The following is a 21475-nucleotide window of genomic DNA, read 5'->3' as shown; positions in this document are numbered from 1 at the left end:
AAGGCAGACAGACACTTAACCCACTGAGCCACCCGGCGCCCCCAAGTCAGCAAATACTTTTATCATCTTCCATTTAGAGTCCAGGAATACACAAGGTGGACTCCAGGCCTTCAGCTGAAGCATTCCCAATGCGGCATTGCGACCGAGACTTCCTTTCCAGGCTTAACGCCTGAGACTATCAAATGCCAGCCTCCGGGACCTGTCCACTGCCGGTAGCGTTCGTTTATTGCTGGCACATAATTGCAAAGTTCAGTGAAAAAAATAAAAACCTCTGTAAGTTTGTGGATGAACACAGGGTAATTAATGAATGTATTGTTTCTTTTTTCTTGGAGGAGGGAAAAGTAGACTAGCTGAGAAAACAAAATTAGCATATCCATTAATGAGGGTCATGTTTGCTTTTTTGTATCCCTTAGGATTGTATCTTCCTGTGAAAATTCTGACGACCACTGAGCCTTGTAAAGAAAAATGAGTGATTAGGAAGGAGCACACCCAACCCAGAACAGAAGGAAGGAAATTAACACCTGTTAAAATATCCATCAGTTAGAAATCAGTTTTCTTAGGACAAACCAACCTATTTTGGCATTGATGATGGCTACAAACAAAATCCTCACCAAAGAGTTCCGGCATCTTGTCCACAGACTCTTCCTTCTTACAGTGTTTCAGATCTAGTACCTTAGTTACTTTCACAGCTGTGCACTCAGCCCTAATTCCTGGCGATGAAACCCAAAACCCAGTCCTCTAGCTTTCTCTGTTAGCCCATATCCGGCCGAACAGTTATCCCCTCCTCAGCTGATCATGCACATTTGACAGATGCTTGCTGTACGTGTCCTGGTGCAAGTTCTGTGCTGGGCACTAGGTCTTGCCCTCATGGTATGTGCCATCCAGTGGATGCCTCGTCAGATCTGGGAAACTCACAGTTTCTGCGTTGTCTAGATTTCTTTGGAAAACCATTACAGGGATCCCTGGGTGGCTCAGCAGTTTAAGCACCTGCCTTTGGCCCAGGGCATGGTCTTGGAGTCCTGGGATCCAGTCCCACATTGGGCTCCCTGCATGGAGCCTGCTTCTCCCTCTGCCTGTGTCTCTCTGCCTCTCTCTCTCTCTGCGTGTCTCTCATGAGTAAATAAATAAAAATCTTAAAAAAAAAAAAAAAGAAAAGAAAAGAAAACCATTACAATTATGGTCTTTAATGTTTTCTATCAGTTTTCTCATTCATTGCACTCTATGTTCACACCTAGAGAATGTCCCATCCCCCACCCGACCCCATCACTCATTTCTCAACTTCTGTGGTTATTCCGTGTACAAGTCTACTACGCCGAGCACCCTTCCTTCTTCTTCGCTCTCAAACCTTATCTCCTACCACATCGAAAGTGCCACTCAACAATTCCCTCTTCCGCACAGCCTCCAGCTGGCCTCACCTCTCCCATGACACTCAACACCACACGCTGCTGTAAGTGCTCACCATATGTCTGTGATATTCAGTGACTTTGAGCCTTCAAAGTCACACATGCTAAGAAGATATAATTGCACATCCATGTTCATAGAGCGGTATTCACAATAGCTATGGAGAGAAGCAACCTAATGAGTCTATGGACACAGACACTAATAAACGAAGTGTGCTGTATACATGCAGTGGAACATTATATGCAGCCTTCAAGAGGAAGAGAGCATTCTGACACCTGCTGCAACATGCAGGAACCCTGAGGACATTGTCCCAAACGCAGGGAGCCAGGTACAACAAGGCAAACACTGTAGGATTCCACCTACACCAGGTTGCTAGAGGGGATACAGAATCTGTAGAGATAGAAAGTAGAATGGTGGTGGTCAGGTCGTAGGGGGTTAGTGTTGAACAGATATACAGAGTTTAGTCTTGTAAGATGGAAAGGTTCTGGTGATGGTTGTAAAACAATGTGAACATACTTAATGCCGCTGAACAGTGCACTTAAAAATGGCTGGGGTGGTATATTTTGTGTGTATTTTACCACAATTTACATATATGTTGGTTAAAATCACTTATGCTCATTTCCCCACCCCATTTGTTCATGAAGACCTTGAGGGTCCCTGCCTCTTGCTATTTTACAATACTGGCATCACTTGTTACATTCTGTAGACACTGAAAACACAAGATAAACAAAGATGCTCAATAGACATACCTGAATGACTGCAAAGTGAATTATGTGGGAGAGAGTGGGGGAGGCAAAGGGAGAAATTTCTCCAGCGTCAAAGCATCTCTGACCTCTCTGGACTCAATGTCGTGTGGCAGCCATAGTCTGATGAAACCAAAGTCAATGTCACTGATATTTTGAGAAGACTGTGGCAACGAGCCAAATAAGCCAAAAATTACCTTAATCCACGGGGTTGGAAAAAATGAAAAGAATCCGATAATCAAAGGAAAGCTTTGAGAGAAACATAGAAGTAGGGCACTTTATTAAGTGGCCTTTAGGTGGAAGCAAGTGCAATCATGAATAAAAGCAACCTATGAGTCATATAAAAGAAATACGGATAAAATGAGATGACAAAAAGTGCATCAGTATACTGAGGGAAAATGCAAGAAATATCATTTCTACAACAGAGGGAAAGCTATAAATCAGGGGAAACAGCAATAATCTATTTCTTTCCAGGCCAACCCTAAACGCAAGTTGCAGAGCTGGCCTGTGGAGGAGCTCACAACTTTTATTGGCAGTGTATGTGAGGAGACAAAAAGCAGCATATGGAGAAATACAAAAATATACTCTTTGGAGATACTGCCTCTTCAGACGTCAGGAAAAACCTGGATGGAAGTGTGCAGCCAGAGTGACATGCTACAAAGTCACAAATGCACATTACGCCTTAAGCAACTTATTGCTGAAATTGTCCCTTTCCCTTCTGGGTTCATTAGAAGACTCTAAGGACCCAAGATGGAGACCCTAGATCCCTCTGTGATGCTTAATGACCACACCATTAAAATGGGAAGACAAGGGTGCCTGGGTGGCTCAGTCGGTGAAGTGTCTGCCTTTGGCTCAGGTCATGATCTCAGGATTCTGGGATCAAGCCCTACATTGGGCTCCCTGCTCAGCAGGGAACCTGCCTTATCCTCTGCCCATACCTCTGTCATGCACTCTCTCTCTCAACTCACTAAAAATAAAATCTTTTAAAATAAATAAAAGAAAAGAAAATAGGAAGACAAATGGGAAAGGGTCTGAGTCCTTGCCCCATGAACTCTTCCTGCTGTGCATCTCCCCGAGTAGGGTCAGCCTCTTGGGGCAGCCTGGCATCTTGTCCATCCCTCTATTCCAGAGGAGAGGGCTTGCATCACTGTGTGGCATCCTTGTTACCTAATTCCGTGCCCACCACCTTGGAGCTATGCAAGATGGGTTTTTTAAGCTAAAAATGGATGAGTAAGTAGAAGTAGGCAAATTGCCGACTGTATCCCTGCTCCACAGCTAATTAGCTGTGTGATTTGATGAAGATATTTTAACTCTCTGTATCTCAGTTTCTTCATTGGTAAATTGGAGGTAATAATGGTTCCTGCCTCAGAAGTTTTTAAAGGATTAAATAAAAGAGAATTGATAAAAAAATTTAGACCAGTGCGTGGGAAAAACATACCTCCATAAGTATTAGCTATTTTCTCATATTATTTTTGTTATTACTTTTACTAAGATACACTCGGTGACCAGCATGAATTTCATTATGCATAGAGAGTATGAAATTTTTTTTTTAAGATTTATTTATTTTTTTAGAAAGACAGTATGCATACAGGATGGGGGGGTAGAGGGAGAGAATCTTCACTCAGACTCCCTGCTGAGCGCAGAGCCCGACACAGGGCTCAATCTCAGGACCCTGAGATCATGATCTGAACCAAAACTAAGAGTCAGATGCTTAATTGACTGAGCCACTCAGGTGCCCCCAAGAATGTGACATTTTTAAAAGCACAAATTTACTCTTCTTAAAAAAACCCAACATCATTTCCACCTAACAGTGAACTTCAATTATTCATAAATTTTAGGCCATATATCATTTGAACTACAAAGATATTTTTGGTAATCAAGTATCAAAGCTAAGATAATTTCAATGTGCTTTAAATTTTTAAAACTCATTATAAAGTGCATGACAATTCTTTACATTGTTTTCAAAATACGTAGGAGAAATTTTAATTTTCCCTTTGTGTCACAGACTCACCCTTGTGATCATCCATTATTCAGTCCTCACTAGACACAATGTTATTAGCAGCTGTTGTGTTCTAGGAAGTGTTCTAGACACAGGGATGCAGTAGTGAACTGAATAACACCCCTGCTTTTATGGAGCTTATATTCCTATTTGGAAACACACACAAAGTTATAGAACAAAAATGATCATGAAAGAAAATGATTATGGAGAGAATTGCATGAAGAAGATGGTTATCTAGTGTAGTCAGGGATGGACTCTGATACAATGACACTTAAGAAAGAACCGAGTGACATGACAATGCTCTCTGGGAAAAGACCAGTTCAAGGAAGAGAGGACAGGCCCAGTGTGCAAAGGCATTGGAGTAGAAGCACATTGGGAGTATTCCCAGAGCAGCGTAGAGAGAGAATGTATGGCCAGAGAGCAGTGGGTAAGGGGAAGAATGGTGTAGGAGACATTCGAGAAGGTAACTGTGGGACATTAGCCAAATGTGACTTATCAAAACTGGTGTGCAGAAACTTGCCTTCTTAAAGTGTCCTTCAGGTCAGCTTGCTTTTGTTTCTGTTGTGGTTTGGTTTGGTTTGGTTTGGCTTAGCTCTGACTTACTCCATCCCTTTGTGAAATAAATGAATCTGTGTGGTGAGTTGGACAGCTACATGTAAAACTAGCAGTTCCAAGTTGGATTCCAGTGGTGGGAACCTTGGCCTCTCTGGGCCTCGTTTCCCCAGTAATAAGTTATATGTAAACTATAAACCCCTTTCCTCTACCAGCACCATTGCCACAGCTTGGTCAAAGAGCTTCCCAGTGGTGTAGGTATAGTTGGCTGTACCAACTAGAAGGGCCTTGCTTAACTGTATATGGACTCAATGTTTTTTTTTTCTCTACTTTCTTTCCTTCCTGCCCCTCCCCCTCTCCTCCTCCTCCTTCTACTTCTTCCTCTTCCTCTTCTTCTTTTTAGAATTTTTAAACTTGATTAGCCAGGTCAACAATTATTTCAGCCTTGGGGTTCTAAACACCTGCTATCCATTACCTTATTTTACGTTCCATATTTAAAAAGCATTTATTTTCAGGTAAGGCTTAGCATATCAATCTTTGGTGTTCCAGGCAGCCTGGGGGCTCAGCGGTTTAGCTCTGCCTTCAGCCCAAGGCCTGATCCTGGGGACCTGGGATCCAGTCCCACATCAGACTCCCTGCGTGGAGCCTGCTTCTCCTTCTGCCTGTGTCTCTGCCTCTCTCTCTCTCTCTCTCTCTCTCTCTCCCTCTCTCATGAATAAATAAATAAAATCTTTAAAAAAAAATCTTTGGTGTTCCTTCTTGTACCAGCCTTACCAGAAATGCTTTGACCTGAGTAGTCTGTTGGCAGGTTGGAGAGGGTTAGGGAGGGCCCCACAACAGAGTGGTCAAACCAGGGTCTCTGGAGCCCTGCCACTGGGATTTTAAACCCATCTCTGCCACTTCATAGCTGTGTGATCTCGGGCAAATTATTCAACCTCTCTGTGCTCAGTTTGCTCGTCTCTAAAATGGAGATAACAGCGGCCTTCCCTCACAGGATTGCTATGAGGACCACAAAAATTAATGTTTGATGAGCACTTGAAGCCTAATACATGAACAAACTAAATAGGAGTTTCTTATAATTATTTGTTCTTCTCTCTACTCAAACACTGTACCCACCTCTACTTTTAAAGAATCTAGAAAATGCTGTGTCTCTTTCAAGGAATCCTCTTTAATAGTGAAATGATACCCATGCCCAGGAACTGTGATTTAAGACCGTTTGTGAAACGTGCCTTTTGAAACACCCTAGATTTTCAGCTCAGAAAGAACTCTGTTAATCCCAGCACACTTATTCTTTGGCTCTGTATGTTTGAGGAGATTCTTCCTGAGTTTCTATTCCTACATCTGTCAAATAGAGATTAAAAGATGTACTTCTCAAGGTTGTTGAAAGGATTAAAAGAGAGAATGTATGTGAAGTACTGAAAAATATCTTGAATATTCTTTATCCCTCCCTTCCCCCAAGCACAATGTGTGTAACCTAAAGCAGCATCTGTGGAATTTAACAAGATGCCCCAAGATTCAGAAATGAAATGTCTCGGTGGGACGTGTCTCTCTTGGGTGAGAGTCGCAGGGTGGGGGTGGGGCATCTCTCATGCCTGAAACTGCTGGATGTTTGTTTGATGTATCCTCTGTCCCAGTTTCAGAATGTTCAGTACCAGTTAGCTGAGGAGGTGGAAAATCCCCTATTCATTTCACAAGGAAATTTTCAAAATTGTCTTTGTGCTTAGCATTTTTTTTTAATGTGGACTTTGTATTTTAAGGGCACGTGTAGGAAATGGTTATGCTGTATCATGCTGCATTCTCTGCTTTCCTGTCCCCCGGAGGGTAAAGGCAGCATTGCCCAAGGGTGGGATGTGGCCAGGAGCAGGGATAGGCGAGGGCCTTGAAATGTGCGAGTCGATCTCTGCATTCTTTCGGCTATAAGTGGAAGATCTCCAATAAGATGCTCCCTACAGTCTTCCATTCATCTGCAATCCTTGGATTCCCTGTGATCAGACTATTTGAGAAATGAAATTCAGAGGCGGTCATAGCCTGGGCTCAAGATGGACCAGGAGAGGGAGGAGAGCTGCTGGCTGGTGGTGTCTGAGGTTGGCTCCTCCAGCACAGTCTTTTGGCACCAAGTGCTTTATAAACACCTCCTGACCGATTTGGGAGAACAAACTCACTATGAGAAGGAACTATTTTTCTTTGTATATTACTTTAAAATATATATTTCTATTCCTGGCCATATGACGGTAAGCGTTCTGGCACTTTTAACAGACCTGGGCAGGAAAATGGAAGCTCATCTTCCACAATTTTGTCTCTAGTTGTAGAAGGAGTCGCAGACACTGGTGGAACTCTGGAGGGAGGGGTGCAGTTTATCATTGCAAAGTCAGCTTGACAAATTATCCACTCTCTGAAAAAGTAATCAAATTTCAGCAGCAAACATGAGGTCTGGAGGCGCCCTGACCCAGAGCACCAACAGGTGGCGAGGGAGACAGAATTTCCTAAGAGCCACATGAGGAGGAGATCAGGTGCCCTATAGGTTGAATCAATATATTTATATCTTCTCAGGAATAAAACAGTAAGTCTGTGAAAGCAGGTAGAAATACCTTTTTTTTTTTTTTCACTTAGAAGCACTCACAGTCTTTATATGCTTATGCTTTATATATTTACTAAAAAGATCATTACACTGTTGCCTCAGCCATCATGCTCAGTTTTTGCTCATGACCTTTGTGGAAATGAGGAAAAGAATTAGATCTCCCTGCTTGCAACCTAGGACATAACCTGTCACTTACTGTTTCGTGGTAAAATCACTTGAGAGGAAACTACCATGAGTGAACTGCAGCGTCCTTCCATTGTGATACTGACCTCCTGACTTCCAGAGGAAGCGGTGCTTCTCCACCAGTTAGCTGCCAGCCAGTGACCTTTTGTCATTGTCCTGCTCTTCATCTACAATTTTGTCAGACTGAGACAAAACCTGATTATTGGAATCTGTGCTGCCTATGAAGACATCTAGACGTCCATGGCTACTTGCTCAACTTTGAATCACTTTTTTGCCTTTGCAAAATCTGTAGCATTTGTCTTTACTCTTAGAAATATATGCACCTTCACTCTATTCATTCCTTACTTGTACACACTAAGAAGTCATCCCAGCCTTCCTTAGCAGTGAGGACAATGGTGACTGGGCCTGAAGCCTTGTAAGCTCCATCCTCCCAGAGAGTTAGTAAAGTTCTGCTTTTGTATTGACTTGATTTGGGGTTCGCCTCTCTTGTAGGACTGGACCAGGGCTGAACTAGAGTTAATGACTTGGGATCTCCCCACAGAAACAAGGCTTCTTCCTTGGATCTAGCTTATTACCTAGACTCTGTCCTCCCTCAGCATGAGATATTTCTCAGCAGACTTCTTCATTGCTTGTGCAAAAACACTAACCTTGGCCTGGCACTACAATGAGTACGGCCTAGGCTCAAGATGGCCCTACAACCCAGAGCTTGACAACCATAAAAATCAGGAGGTAGCGCACTTGAAGGAAAGAGCCAGATGAGAAGAGAGGTTTCTTACATTCAAAACAGGACCTATTGAAGGAGGCCGATACTCTTAGACTCAGTATATTCATGGGATTCAGACTCCACCCAAAAATCATTTTTACCAACAGAGGAATTCCTGTACACTAACTAAGGAGGATTTTGTTTTAAACCCCCAAGGAGATTTCCTACATGCGTTGTTCGTGACTGAATGCAAAAGATGCCCTGGTGGAGTTGAAGAGAGGCTCTTGCTTGTGATTACTTTAGGCATAAAACTGCCTCATTACCAAGTCCTTCCGGTACTTATGTAGCTCTGTTCCCTTGGAAGGTATCCAAATCAAAGCTACCTTTACACCAAATTCCTCTGTGTCCTGAATAGTGAGATTATTCGGTACTCCCGCCTGCCCCCACACTTCCTTCCTGGTTAATTTAAATAAACAGTGAGTTGTTTTTCTTTTTGACTAGAGCCAGTCTATACAACCACAGCAGGAAGATTGCTTTCTATATATATGCAAATAGGCTGAATTCTCTCCAAACCCTGGGAAAAGACCCTTTTAACCAAATGACTTCTGTTTCTCTGTTTCTTCATGTATAAAATTAGTGGTTTGTATAAAATAACCTGAGCTCCCTTGCAGCTGTATAATTCCACATCACAAACACTGAGAGTACAAGCTTTGCACATACTCGACAATTAACGAGTAAACAAAGCGGCCCATGTTCAAACGCCCAATAAATACTTAACTCCCTACCATGATACTCAAGTTCCTTCTCATCTCGATATCAACTTAATTTTGCCCCTCCTTACACCATAAACCTTTAGGCACCCAGCCAGTCAGCACTCCTCAGAGAATCCTGCACTCAACCTGCGGCTGACAGCCAAGTTCATATACAGCCAAGTTCATATAGTCCCCACTACCCTGAATGCCCCTTACCAGTAACTTCTTCTTTTTTTTTTTTTTTTTTTTTTTTGGAGAAAAGCCAGAATAAAGCAATTTTATTGCAATAATAAAACTTGAAACTCATACGTAATGCGGGCAAGTGGGGGTGGGGGTAGGCTGCAATAATTTCTCTCACCAAATCACTACACAGGACAGCAATGGGATGAGAGGGGAAGGAGGAAAAGCCAGGAAACTCTGAGATCAGCCAGGGGAGCTGAACATCAAAAACCAGGAGATGCTGAAGCTGTGATGACCAGCATCATTTCCTCAAGACAACACTCAAGGGTTTGTCATGATGGCTGGGCTTTTATTGGGTGTTATGTGTCTACAAACAGCACCTTCAATGTAAACTTTCAATTAAAGCTCTTAAAATTTAGAAAGTGGAGCTCAGATAGCTATGAGATTACAAAAGTCCTGAATATCTGTTAGAAAAACCACAAGATGGAAAAAAAAAAAAAAAAAAAAAAAAGAGCCAGACCATAAAGAAGGCTTTCAGCAGGAGGTCCCTGCTGGCCTGGGAACAGATATCTGTAGTGTCCAATATTGCAGTCAGAACAATCTGCTTCCAAAAGGCAGAGGGTTTATGGGGGGGAGGGGCAGTGGAGGCAGAGGCTTTCCCCCTCCCCACTTCAGTTTCAGGTAGGGCTTTTTTTTTTTTTTTAATTACAGTTATTTTTATTTATATTTGTGTTTTCAAACTTTTTTTACTATCTTCTGGTTTGAAGGAGTATTTGTTATTTTAAATTGCAGTACAGCTGACACAATGTACATTAGATACAGGTGTATAACAGTGATTTGACAGTCTAATATGTTTTTGTTTGTCTTTTGTTGTGGGTGAGCTTTATTTTTTTTTAATTTTTTTATTGGAGTTCAATTTGCCAACGTATAGCATAACACCCAGTGCTCATTCCGCCAAGTGCCCCCCTCAGTGCCCATCACCCAGTAACCCCCCCCACCTCTCCTTCCACTACCCCTTGTTCATTTCCCAGAGTTAGGTGTCTCTCATGTTTTGTCACCCTCACTAATATTTTCTCTCCTTTCCCTTTATTCCTTTTCACTAATTTTTATATTCCCCAAATGAATGAGAGCATATAGTGTTTGTCCTCGAGGTCCATCCACGTCAAAGCAAATGGTGGGTATTTGTCATTTCTAATGGCTGAGGAATATTCCATTGTATACATAAACCACATCTTCTTTATCCATTCATCTTTCGATGGACACCGAGGCTCCTTCCACAGTTTGGCTATTGTGGACATTGCTGCTAGAAACATAGGGGTGCAGGTGTCCCGGCGTTTCATTGCATCTGTATCTTTGGGGTAAATCCCCAACAGTGCAATTGCTGGGTCGTAGGGCAGGTCTATTTTTAACTCTTTGAGGAACCTCCACACAGTATTCCAGAGGGGCTGCACCAGTTCACATTCCCACCAACAGTGCAAGAGGGTTCCCTTTTCTCCGCATCCTCTCCAACATTTGTTGTTTCCTGTCTTGTTCATTTTCTCCATTCTCACTGGTGTGAGGTGGTATCTCATTGTGGTTTTGATTTGCATTTCCCTGATGGCCAGTGATGCGGAGCATTTTCTCATGTGCTTGTTGGCCATGTCTATGTCTTCCTCTGTGAGATTTCTCTTCATGTCTTTTGCCCATTTCATGATTGGATTGTTTGTTTCTTTGCTGTTGAGTTTAACAGGTTTTTTATAGATCTTGGATACTGGCCCTTTATCTGATAGGTCATCAGGTAGGGCTTTTAACTCCACCCAAGGACATCTCTCAACTGGGAGAGTTACTTCAGCCATCAACCGTGCCTCACATCTGCTATGGCTTTGTAGTGCAGCAGTGAGAATGCTTAATATATAATAGATTAAAATTTCATCTGAAAAAAGAATAAAGATTCTTGTAATCCCCCAATACCAATTCCTATTCTAAAGTTAACCCGTGACTTGTGATGTTAATACTTGACTTAAGTGGAAAATTAATACTTAAGTGGAAACCCAGATCCAGAAGACTGAAACTGAACCTTCACCCCAAAATGAAAACAAAATAAAATGAGTAACTTGAGGTTTATGGCATATAGTTTAGGTCAACACACATATGAGGAGAAAGGGAAAGAACAAAGCTGAGTGATAGAATACATTCAGTCGGGTTGATGTTTATACAAAGAGTGTAGTGGAACATCAGGAAAAGCTCTATACAGAGTCATGTGTGCACATCTGGAGGCACCATCCCTCCATGGCACATCCAAGAATGGAGAATTCAGGGAGGAAGCCGTTCCTGTCATTCCAGTTTCAGAAGCTCCACATCTAAGACAAGAGTGGCATTTGGTGGGATAAATGCCTGGGTGCCCAGTAGCACTGTAGGCGTAGTCTAGGAAGATAGTTTGGCTCTCTGACCCACACTCATCTGGGCAACCCCTTCTTCCCAGCCTGGGATCACCTCTTGCTTGCCTAGCATAAACTTAAAGGGCTTGTTTCTGTCCCAGGAGGAATCAAACTTCTTTCCATCTTCAATCATCCCCTTGTAGTGCACCACGCAGGTCTGACCTGCTTCGAGAACGTGCGTACGTTGCTTGGGGAGATGGTCTCCACCTGCACTCCCCTGACGGAGGCAGCTGGGGATGCTGGGCACGGGCAGGTGAGCTGCAGGTGGCGTGGGCCCACAACGGACCTGGCAGCCATTCCCCATAACTTCTATTTTTGATGACTCTTGCCCAGTCTTCAAAGCCCTGCTCAAATGTCTCCTCCTCTGTGAGCCCTCCCCACCTCCGACTCTACCTATCATGCTCAGCAGAAGCATGGGCTCCCTTTCTGTGTATCCATGGCTCTTTGCTCAGACCTCTGGTATTACACTTGAAATATGGTAGCAGAGCTTACTGTGGATATGGCTGCCTCTGCCAACTAGACCAAGAACTGTTGAGGTATCACTTAGGTTTCTGCCCCACATGATCTAAAATCATGCCTGATACAGAGCAAGTTCTCAGTGACACCTGCTCAGCACAACTCGAATAAGTCCCAGTAAAGAAGGGTCTTAAAATGAATCTTTATCTTTAGGATAAAGTTTAATATAGGCACAAGGTTGTATGATTAACATTGACACTACAGTAGGAAAAGCAAATGAAGATATGGGCAATCTTTGGTTCCTGACTAATTAGTGCCTTTTCAATACTTAGAGATGTCAGAGAACAAATCTGCCACAGATTTAGGCGATGGGACTGGGGATCAAGGGAAAAGTGCTGGTTTACCTCAAACTGCCATTTTGATTTAAGCATGTTTCCCCGTTAGCAAAGTTTTATCTAGTAACGATAAAATAAAAAGCACATGGAGCTCTTGCTGGCCAATATGAGACTCAGCAAATCTTCAGTCATTTCAAAGTCTCCATGCCAACTCATTCCTGTACCTTTTGTTCAAGGACAAACAGAACTGATTCTGCCTTTCTTTTTTTTTTTCCTTATTCCTTCCTTCCATGAAGACATTACAGTGTGAATATTTATAGATTTCTGTGGTCTTTGAGCAAGCCAATGCCCACTATGTTCTCTGCACTATAGGAAACATGGGGCAGGGATCGAAAGATCATTTGGTCAGTGGTGTTCAAGAGATTATTCATTTTACTTGGAAAAAAAAATAGGTAGCAGTATTTCTTGACTTTCTTCTATGTGTGAAGGCATTATAAGAGATGAATAAAGCATGGTTGTCGACCTCAAAGTCCTTAGACTTTCAAACAATGGTTTTCAAGTTTCAAGGTATGAAATCAATGTAGGAGATTAAGAAGTGCATTTTTTATGTAGAATAGTAAAGAATAGAAAGCATCTGATTACCTCCTATGAAGTGAAGATATTATCACATGAGATTTAGTCTCAGTAGAGTGGCTATGTGTGTGCACCAGATCACAGCAAAGATACAAGGTTTCTGTAAGATACAGTCAGAAAAGTCAGAAGCCCACTGATTCAGAGGAATCAATGAAGATGTGCCTAAGTCACTGCAATTCAGGTTGTAAGAAATTAAAGTTGAGAAGTGTGAGAGAATCCAGTGTCAAATGAACAAGTGTCAAGGATCCAAACTGCTCCAACTATATCGCATTTGGACCACTTTGCCTCTTTCCCTTCCCAGGACCAGGGAGCTCTGTATGAAAGTGTTACCCTAAGCATCCTTTCATGAGGTAGTGGACTTAGATGAACTAATTCATTGCTATGTAATATGCAGAAGGACACGGATGAAAAGCTCTCATGTATGTTTTCTGCCATGTGATTAATATTTACTGTCTTTATTATAACAATAAGACATACTCATCATATTATAGTGCAAGATGTAGAAAAATGACCTATAACTTCATTCCCCAGAGATAATCACTTTTGGTATTTTACTTGAGGCCATTTTCTTTACGTATCATATATTATGCATTTATATACAGATCACTTTTTTGGATCTCTAAATGTGTCTGAGTAAAGCTCAGATATTCAGTCTTGTTCAAGAAAGAACCAACCATCGAATGCCTGGGTGGCTCAAGTGGCTCAAGCAGTTAGGTATCCACTCTTGCCTCAGGTTATGATCTCAGGGTCCTGGGATCAAGCAAGCCTCAACATGGGGCTCCTTGCTCAGCTGGGAGCCTGCTTTTCCTTCTCCCTCTGCTTCTCCCCAGGGTTTATATTCACTCGTGCTTGTTCTTGCTCTCCTTCTCTCTCTCTCTCTCTCTCTCTCTCTCTGAAGCTTGTTCTCTCTCCAATAAATAAATAAAATCTTTATAAAAAAAAGAATCAACCATATCTCTGACATGTTTTTTGGAGCATTTGAAGGAAAATCTTAAAAATTTTGAAGCTAATAATCTTTAGAGTTTTATTTTCAAGTTAAATGTAATAAACATGAATTAATTATCAATGGGCTAATCAGTGGGAACACAGAGGTATAAAACATGGTCTTTGCCCTTAAAGGATTTATAATCTAGTAAGGGGAAGAAAGCATTAAATCACTATCAAAACAGTGTATTAAAGCCCAATAAGGAAAAGCAAGTACCAGGTGCAGAGGAGAAAATGATCCAGCTTATCCAAGGGTTATCAAAGGAAGCGTTCCAGAAGCTGACCCAGGTGGAGGAGGGCTATTGGAGTTGCCAGGCAGTAGGGAACCTACCTAATGGAAAGCCAATTCAAGAATAACTTCCAGTGCTAGCAACAAAGTTTGAAACTAGGTAAGAAGAGCAAAATAGGATAAGGAAATAAATCAGACTCCTCTGTTCAACATTTGGATTCACATGACCCCGCCTGTGTCTCAGGAAACCCGTTCATTTTCCCTGTGAAACATCTATGCAAATGCCCAGTAAATAATACCACGTACAGCCTGTAAAGTCAACACAAAAGGACAGGTGCATGTGCACACACACACACTAATATGTTCAGTGCAGAAAGAATATAACTACACAGGGTAAGTTAGAGGAGGGTTTATTTTAGAGTTGATGGAGATGCATTAGTGGAGAAGAAGGTGATCAGTGCCATGTTTGCACAGGCACGCATACTTCTTCATGGATCGAGCTTCCAGCCAGTCACCTGGTGTGCACTCTTATTTCGACCGAGGAGTATATTGGCTTCAAATTGATGAATCTCCCATGACCAGTTCCCCTTCCAGCAAATTCATAAGTGAGATGTAGGAACACTTAACACAGCATCAGGAAATGCAAGCTGGTCTAGTACCATCTCTTGAAGCTATTTCAAAAACAAAGTCTTATCCTCAGACCAAGAAAGGGCGTGGCTTCAGAGGAAGTGTGCTTTTCTCATTCTGGGCCCAGCCAAGCATCTGAGCCTGGCACAGTGCTGCTGAATGAAGCCATATCAAATCCTTCTCTGTTTTTAAAATAGCAGAATATAAATATATTTCAATTGATAAAAATATAAGAAACCCTGTGATTATGTTATTCCCATCCCAGTATATTTCTTGGCTGGGAAATTGAAGTAGGAGCATATTCTGTCCTTAACATACTGCTCTGCTAGAAGTATAAGATCTGAATTCATTACCACCATTCCTGAACACAAACCTCAAAGCTCCCTTTCACCTGAGAGCAGAGCCTCCTAGGTTTCCTGAAACAATGTTGGCATATGCAGGAAGTGGCAACAAAAGGAAATTTTCTTAAAGTTTAAGATGAGGGATGCCTGGATGGCTCAGTGGTTGAGCATCTGCCTTTGGCTCAGGGCATGATCCTGGAGTCCTGGGATCAAGTCCCACATTGGGCTTCCTTCATGGAGCCTGCTTCTCCCTCTGCCTGTGTCTCTGCCTCTCTCTGTGTCTTTCATAAATAAATTTTAAAAATTAAAAAAAAGTTTAAGATGAATAGAAGTGGGCAAGGAATCTTTGGAGCACATAGTCATCATTCCCTGCTGTCAGAAATGCAATAAATAGGGTTGTAAAGAGAAGAAATTGAGTCCTTTTGCTTCGTGGATCACCCACCAAAATGCTGGCCAAACCATGAATTGGGAATCTGTCATGCCTCACGGTGTACAAGCAGAGAGAACACATCTTTTCTTTCATTTCTATGCTCGCCCTTTGAGGTGTCTGTTTAGAGCCAATAAAATGACATATTTGACACATCCTTAATGATAGCTCAAGAGAGCCAGAAAAATATCCAGGAGCCTAGAATTGCAAAATTAGAATGAATCCATAGAGATTGTCCAGGCTGGCCTCTTGTCTCCATATCTTCCTAAAACTGACATTACCAAAGTTTTGAGTGGGGAAGGACCCTGGCCAGGGGGTCAGGTGCCGGTCCTCATTGCCTCCTCCTGTTTGTCCTGCCCTCCTTAGAAATCTGCCAACTCCGACAGACATTTGCAACCAATTAACCCCAGAGACTTAATAGGTTATATAAGTTTTCCATGAGACACCACAGAACTTAAGGTGAAGCATGGACACGAAGAATGTCTGATAACAGTACATTTCAGTCCCTGCAAACTATCTTTACATTTAAGCACCTAACTACACAATTACATAATGAAGGCCAGACATTTCTCCTTTGGAATTTTATAGATTGCTAAGTACACATGTTTATCTGAAATCACTGATCTTTCAGAGCAGGTTAGAGTGGGGGTGTCCTTTTGAAATTCTGTGACCTGCATCAACTGAATGTGATCCCTGTCGCTCCACTTCCTTTATCCATTCATTGCTCATTTGCCGAGTCTCTGTTAAGTGAGATGCATTGGGCCAAACTGTGCAGGTACCATGAGGCTGAAACAGGGTGGCTCAGGCTTAAAAAGTTTGCAGTGTCATTGGGAGGGTAAATTGTGTGCATAGGTAATGATACTAAAAGGTAGGAGGGGTAAAATGGCAAAGCTCTGTGGAATTCTAAAGAAGAGAGAGTAGGCTTCAGAAAGTATGACTCAGAGAAAGATCATAAAGGAAGTGACATTTGGCCTGAGGCCCAAAGACCAGGCAGGACATATAAAAATGGGAGACAGCACTCTCGGCAGTGGATAAACAGTGAGGTCAGAAATTTCAGTAGTAGTTGGCAGATGGGAAGCAGTTTCCTTTGACTGAGCAATGGGGTCTATAAATGGAGGTGGTGTGGGACACAAGGTTGGAGGGTGTCATGGAGTCAGACAATTGTAGGTAACAGAGCTTCAACTTGAGTCTGGATGGTGGGGACCCATGGAAGGGGTTTGATCAGAAAGAAGCCATGTGATCAGAGACAGATGTGTGTGGTTAAAGCCAAGTGACACTACAAACACCATTTGTTTTCAGACAGTTTGGTATGACACTACAATATATAGGTATCGTGTTGGTTGTAAGTGGCAGGCAGAACACATGGTGAATACATTCCTTCTTCTTTCATTACTTCTCTTAACATTCGTAAACTCTTTAAAATTGATGTGCCCATTTTGTATGCAACTGATCTCGTTTATTCCTTACCACAAGCCTGTGAAGGTTTATCTCATGTTAGGTGAAGAAAACCCAAGAAGGTTGGTTGATTGGACATCTGGTCAAATAGCTGGTTAGTGACAAAGTGGACACTGGAATCTTCTGCCTGCAGATCCAGGGAATTCCCTCTTATGTGACAGGGCCCTCAATACATAGTTGTTACTGTACCGTTAACCACCAGCCCTGTGAAATACAGTGGGTCTTTTTATGTGTAAAACATTATCACAGCACCTGGGTGGCTCAGTGGTTGAGCATCTGCTTTTGGCTCAGGTCGTGATCCTGGGGTCCTGGGATCGAGTGCCACACTGGGCTCCCCATGGGGAGCCTGCCTCTCTCTCTGCCTGTGTCTCTGCCTATGTCTCTGCCTGTCTCTGTCTCTCATGAATAAATAAATAAAATCTTAAAAAAAGTTACAGGTAAAAAGGAAAACTCTTATTACAGAAATATGAAGTTGTTTTCTGGAAAACTGACACTTCTGGAAAATGCAGCTAGATAATCTTTTATATATTCATAGAAGACCCCTAAAAAACTCAAATTAGATTAAGGAAGATGTCAAGCAAAGTGTCATGTCATCTAAAAAGGTCGAGCTCAGATGGGGACAGATTTCTAAGAGGACAGGTAAAAAGAAGGGAGCATTAGATTCATCTTTGAAAATGTAAAATGCAACATAAATACCTCCCCCATGTGATCCGCCCTTCAGGGCAATCTCAGAACAGATGATCCTCCAAATAACCGCTTAAGAGAACCATGGTATAATTATGGCTTTCTCGGTAAATGAAAATACCAAGGCTCATTAACTTGCCCCAGGTCACACTAGTAAAATACTGGGACTGGGACTCAGGTGGTTCTTATACCTCTTAATTCAAAGCCACTTTGACTGCCTTTAGATTTACATCAGGACTTTTGAGATGATTTAATAATAAAGTGTTACAGACTGTGTATTTGATTTGTGATACATAACCTATTCTAGTGGTTCTGCATACTGATCATCCATATCTTTTAGGTTTTATTGGGATAGATTTTTGTTTAGGGTTTGGGAAATGCTATCCAAGTCAGAATAGGATGCTAAGGAACACTACCACTTATATCCTTAAATGTTTAAGTGTGTTAAAATATCCAGGTTCAGTGATAAGAACCTCCTGAAGGTCCACTTATTCGTGTCCAGCCTTTAAACAGAGAGGCAAGGGTGAGGAGGTTTACAGAGGAGCAACTAAGGCCCTAAAGGCTTTGGGAAGCTTGATATTGAATTCAGTGGGACAGTGTGAGCAGTGCTTTCCCATAGCACTCTCAGAGCTGGAGCAGAAGTGAAGAGAGAGGGAAGGAAAGAGGTAGACCTGGGCTCTTCCCCCAGCGCATGAGGAAGAATGTCAGCCCCTGGTGCAGAGTGCAATCCAACTCACATTTCCATTTTCAAAATTTTATTTTTAACTTGGATAATAATGAATGAATGATACATTCTTACTCTAAATCTTCTAACAGGAGAGATGGAACTACCATCTCCCCCTGACCAGCACTTGGTCTCACTCTCCTCCCTAGAGGATTTTCTCCTCCCTCAATTTTGGGCATATTCCTCTGGACAATTGTAAGTTTATCTTTATGCTCAGTGTGCATTTGGAAATCTATAGATCTGTTTTGATAGTGGTATCTCTCTTTTGCATCTTTTTTTTTTAATTAATGAGAGACACACAGAGAGAGGCAGAGACATAAGCAGAGGGAGAAGCAGGCTCCCCGCAGGGAGCCTGATGCAGGACTCAATCCCAGGACCCCAGGGTCATGACCTGAGCCACAGGCAGATGCTCAACCACTGAGCATGGGTGGCTGTGCACCTTATTAAAGATACTGAGAAGTCGATTACCTTGAGACACTAAGTTAATAGAATTTGCCCCATTAACACAATCTCTATGCCCTATGATGCATTTAAGAGTCAATCACTAGTCCAAGCACTTCACACAGCATTGGTTTCCTATTCACAGTCACGCTTTGAGAAGCAATCTAGCTGTTAAAGTCCAGTTTAACTTCTAATAAACTGATATTTGAAAAAAAAATAAAAATAAAAATAAATTAAAAAAAAATAAAAATAAACTGATATTTGGAAGAAAATGACAGTAATATAATATATAGGTTTAGGGAGCATAATTAGACACGACTGATGAATGGCAGGATATTAAAAGTGTTGCTGCCCAATGTACAGGCTATTTTTCTGGGATAAAAAGAGAAAAGTTTCAATGACCTGATTTTAAAAGCCAAACCAGGGCAGCCCTGGTGGCGCAGCGGTTTGGTGCCGCCTGCAGCCTGGGGTGTTATCCTGGAGACCTGGGATTGAGTCCCATGTCGGGCTCCCTGCATGGAGCCTGCTTCTCCCTCTGCCTGTGTCTCTGCCTCTCTCTCTCTGTGTCTATGAATAAATTTTAAAAATCTTAAAAAATAAAAAATAAAATAAAATAAAAGCCAAACCAAACCAAATCTTCAGAACAACAGAAATCTCATTCTTTGCATTTGTGTGCTCCTCCAATAATTCCAAGAGCATTAGTTAGAATAAGAGAAAGAGTTACCATGGTGTTGCCTCTTTAGAACTTCCAGGATGATGTCAGTGTGTAGTATGCTAATCAGAAATGGAGCACAGTCACTGTTTGTTCCACTCCTTTGTGATTAATATTCATTACTGTTGCCCTGGCATATGAAGTGATCATCCCTTTTTCATGGTGCACGTGTGGGCAGCAGCAGACAGAGGAGACATCATAATTTTAGGCCATTTACAAAGGCCCAGCTACCAGAACAGATGGATCAGAGGCCATCCACCTACATTGTACTTCAAAACACCCTGCCTCTCTGTCGACTACAAAACTGACTCGAGATGTCCTTATTACCAAGCAGGGATTGAGAACATGAGTGTTGCCTCACTGACCCTTAAAGGTTGAGCAATGACTTTGGATATGATAAAGCTCTGTACACTTCACTGAATTTTCTCACAGAATTAGCCTCTCCTTGAATAAAACTGATGTAGTTTGTGTTAGATATTGACACTTGGGGGACACTTTGCTAGAACTTTTGCCTTGAGCTAGTGTGCTCTGGAGAAGAATTTAAAAGGAATGTGGGGTTTGGTGGGGCATGTCTGACCCTGATGCTGCATTCTGATAAAACAGACCAGTTTCTGGGGCTTCTGAGGCTGTCCATCTTCCCATGGAGATGAAATTAAGCCAGTTATGCTAAAGCCTTAATGAATGCCTTCATTACCTGCCAATGAATTTAGTATACCAAATCCCACAGACAGCCTTTTGGGTATCTAAACACATAGAACTTCTCTTCATTGTGGAAAAAAATTAGTCCCTGAAGGTCTAATGAAAAATAAGAAGTCAACAAATAATGGAGTTTTACTCTTTACTTTCCTCCCTTAGAGACAGCTGGTAGGATGTGAATCTGCACACAATAAAATTCTACAGTGACTTGTAATAGATCATTGAAAATGAACGGATAATAAGACTTTACATCTAGAAGGAAACATGGGGTTCCTCTAGCATTTCCACATGTGACCAGCTAAAAAACTTAAATTGTTCCTATAGGAGAAGTACTGTGCCTCTGTGTTCTTCCAACAAAAGGAAGAAACAGATACAAAAATATTTAATTTTTTAATTCCAGTTTAATCAATGTATAGTGTTATATTAGTTTCAAGTGTACAATATAATCAATACTTTAGTACTTCAGTACTTCCATACTTTACTCAATGCTCATCAGGATAAGTATGCTCTTAAAGCCCATCACCTGTTTCTCCCCTCCCACCTCTCCTCTGGTGACCATCAGTTTGTCCTCTATAGTTAAGAGTCTGTTTTTTCACTGGTCTCTTTTGTCTTTGTTCATTTGTTTTGTTTCTTTAGTTCCACATATGAGTTAATCATATGGTATTTGTTTTTCTCTGACTGACTTATTTCGTTTAGTATAATATATCTGAGTTCCATCCACATTGTTGTAAATGGCAAGATTTCAATCTTTTTTATGGCTGAGTAATATTCCAGGTAGATAGATAGAAAGATAGATGATGATAGATAGATAGATAGATAGATAGATAGATAGATAGATAGATAGATAAGTGATAGAATGAGGCTAATAGGTACCATTTTAACTCGAATTCAGGGAGAATTTCCTGAGAATTACAGCTATGTAATGACAAATGGGTTGCCCTTACTAATATCTACTGTTAAGGATAGAGCAAACTGAGACATCTGGGTGGCTCAGTCAGTTAGGTGTCTGCCTTTGGCTCAGGTCAAAATCCTAGGGTCTTGGGATTGAGTCCCACATCAGGGTCCCTGCTCAGCGGGGAGTCTGCTTCTCCTTCTTTCTCTTCCTCTGCCCCTCCCCTGGTCTCTCTCTCTCTCTCTCTCTCTCTCTCTCTGTCAAAGTAAGTAGCAAAACAGGAAGTCACCCCATGTGTCTTGAGTTTAAAGCTCAGGCTCTTAACCAAGAC

General features: G+C 41.8%; 1 protein-coding gene and 1 pseudogene across 11 annotated transcripts in view; one reads left to right on the top strand and one right to left on the bottom strand.

Moving 5' to 3' along the window:
• CHRM3 (cholinergic receptor muscarinic 3) overlaps positions 1 to 21475 on the top strand; it is a 495173-nt gene that overhangs the window by 409048 nt on the left and 64650 nt on the right. The window lies entirely within an intron of this gene.
• LOC106558652 lies at positions 11405 to 11805 on the bottom strand (annotated as a pseudogene).

Source organism: Canis lupus, chromosome 4 (assembly GCF_011100685.1).
Source record: "Canis lupus familiaris isolate Mischka breed German Shepherd chromosome 4, alternate assembly UU_Cfam_GSD_1.0, whole genome shotgun sequence".
Taxonomy (NCBI): Eukaryota; Metazoa; Chordata; class Mammalia; order Carnivora; family Canidae; genus Canis; species Canis lupus.
Note: the sequence above shows the minus strand (reverse complement) of the source record. Positions and strands in the feature narration are given on the sequence as shown.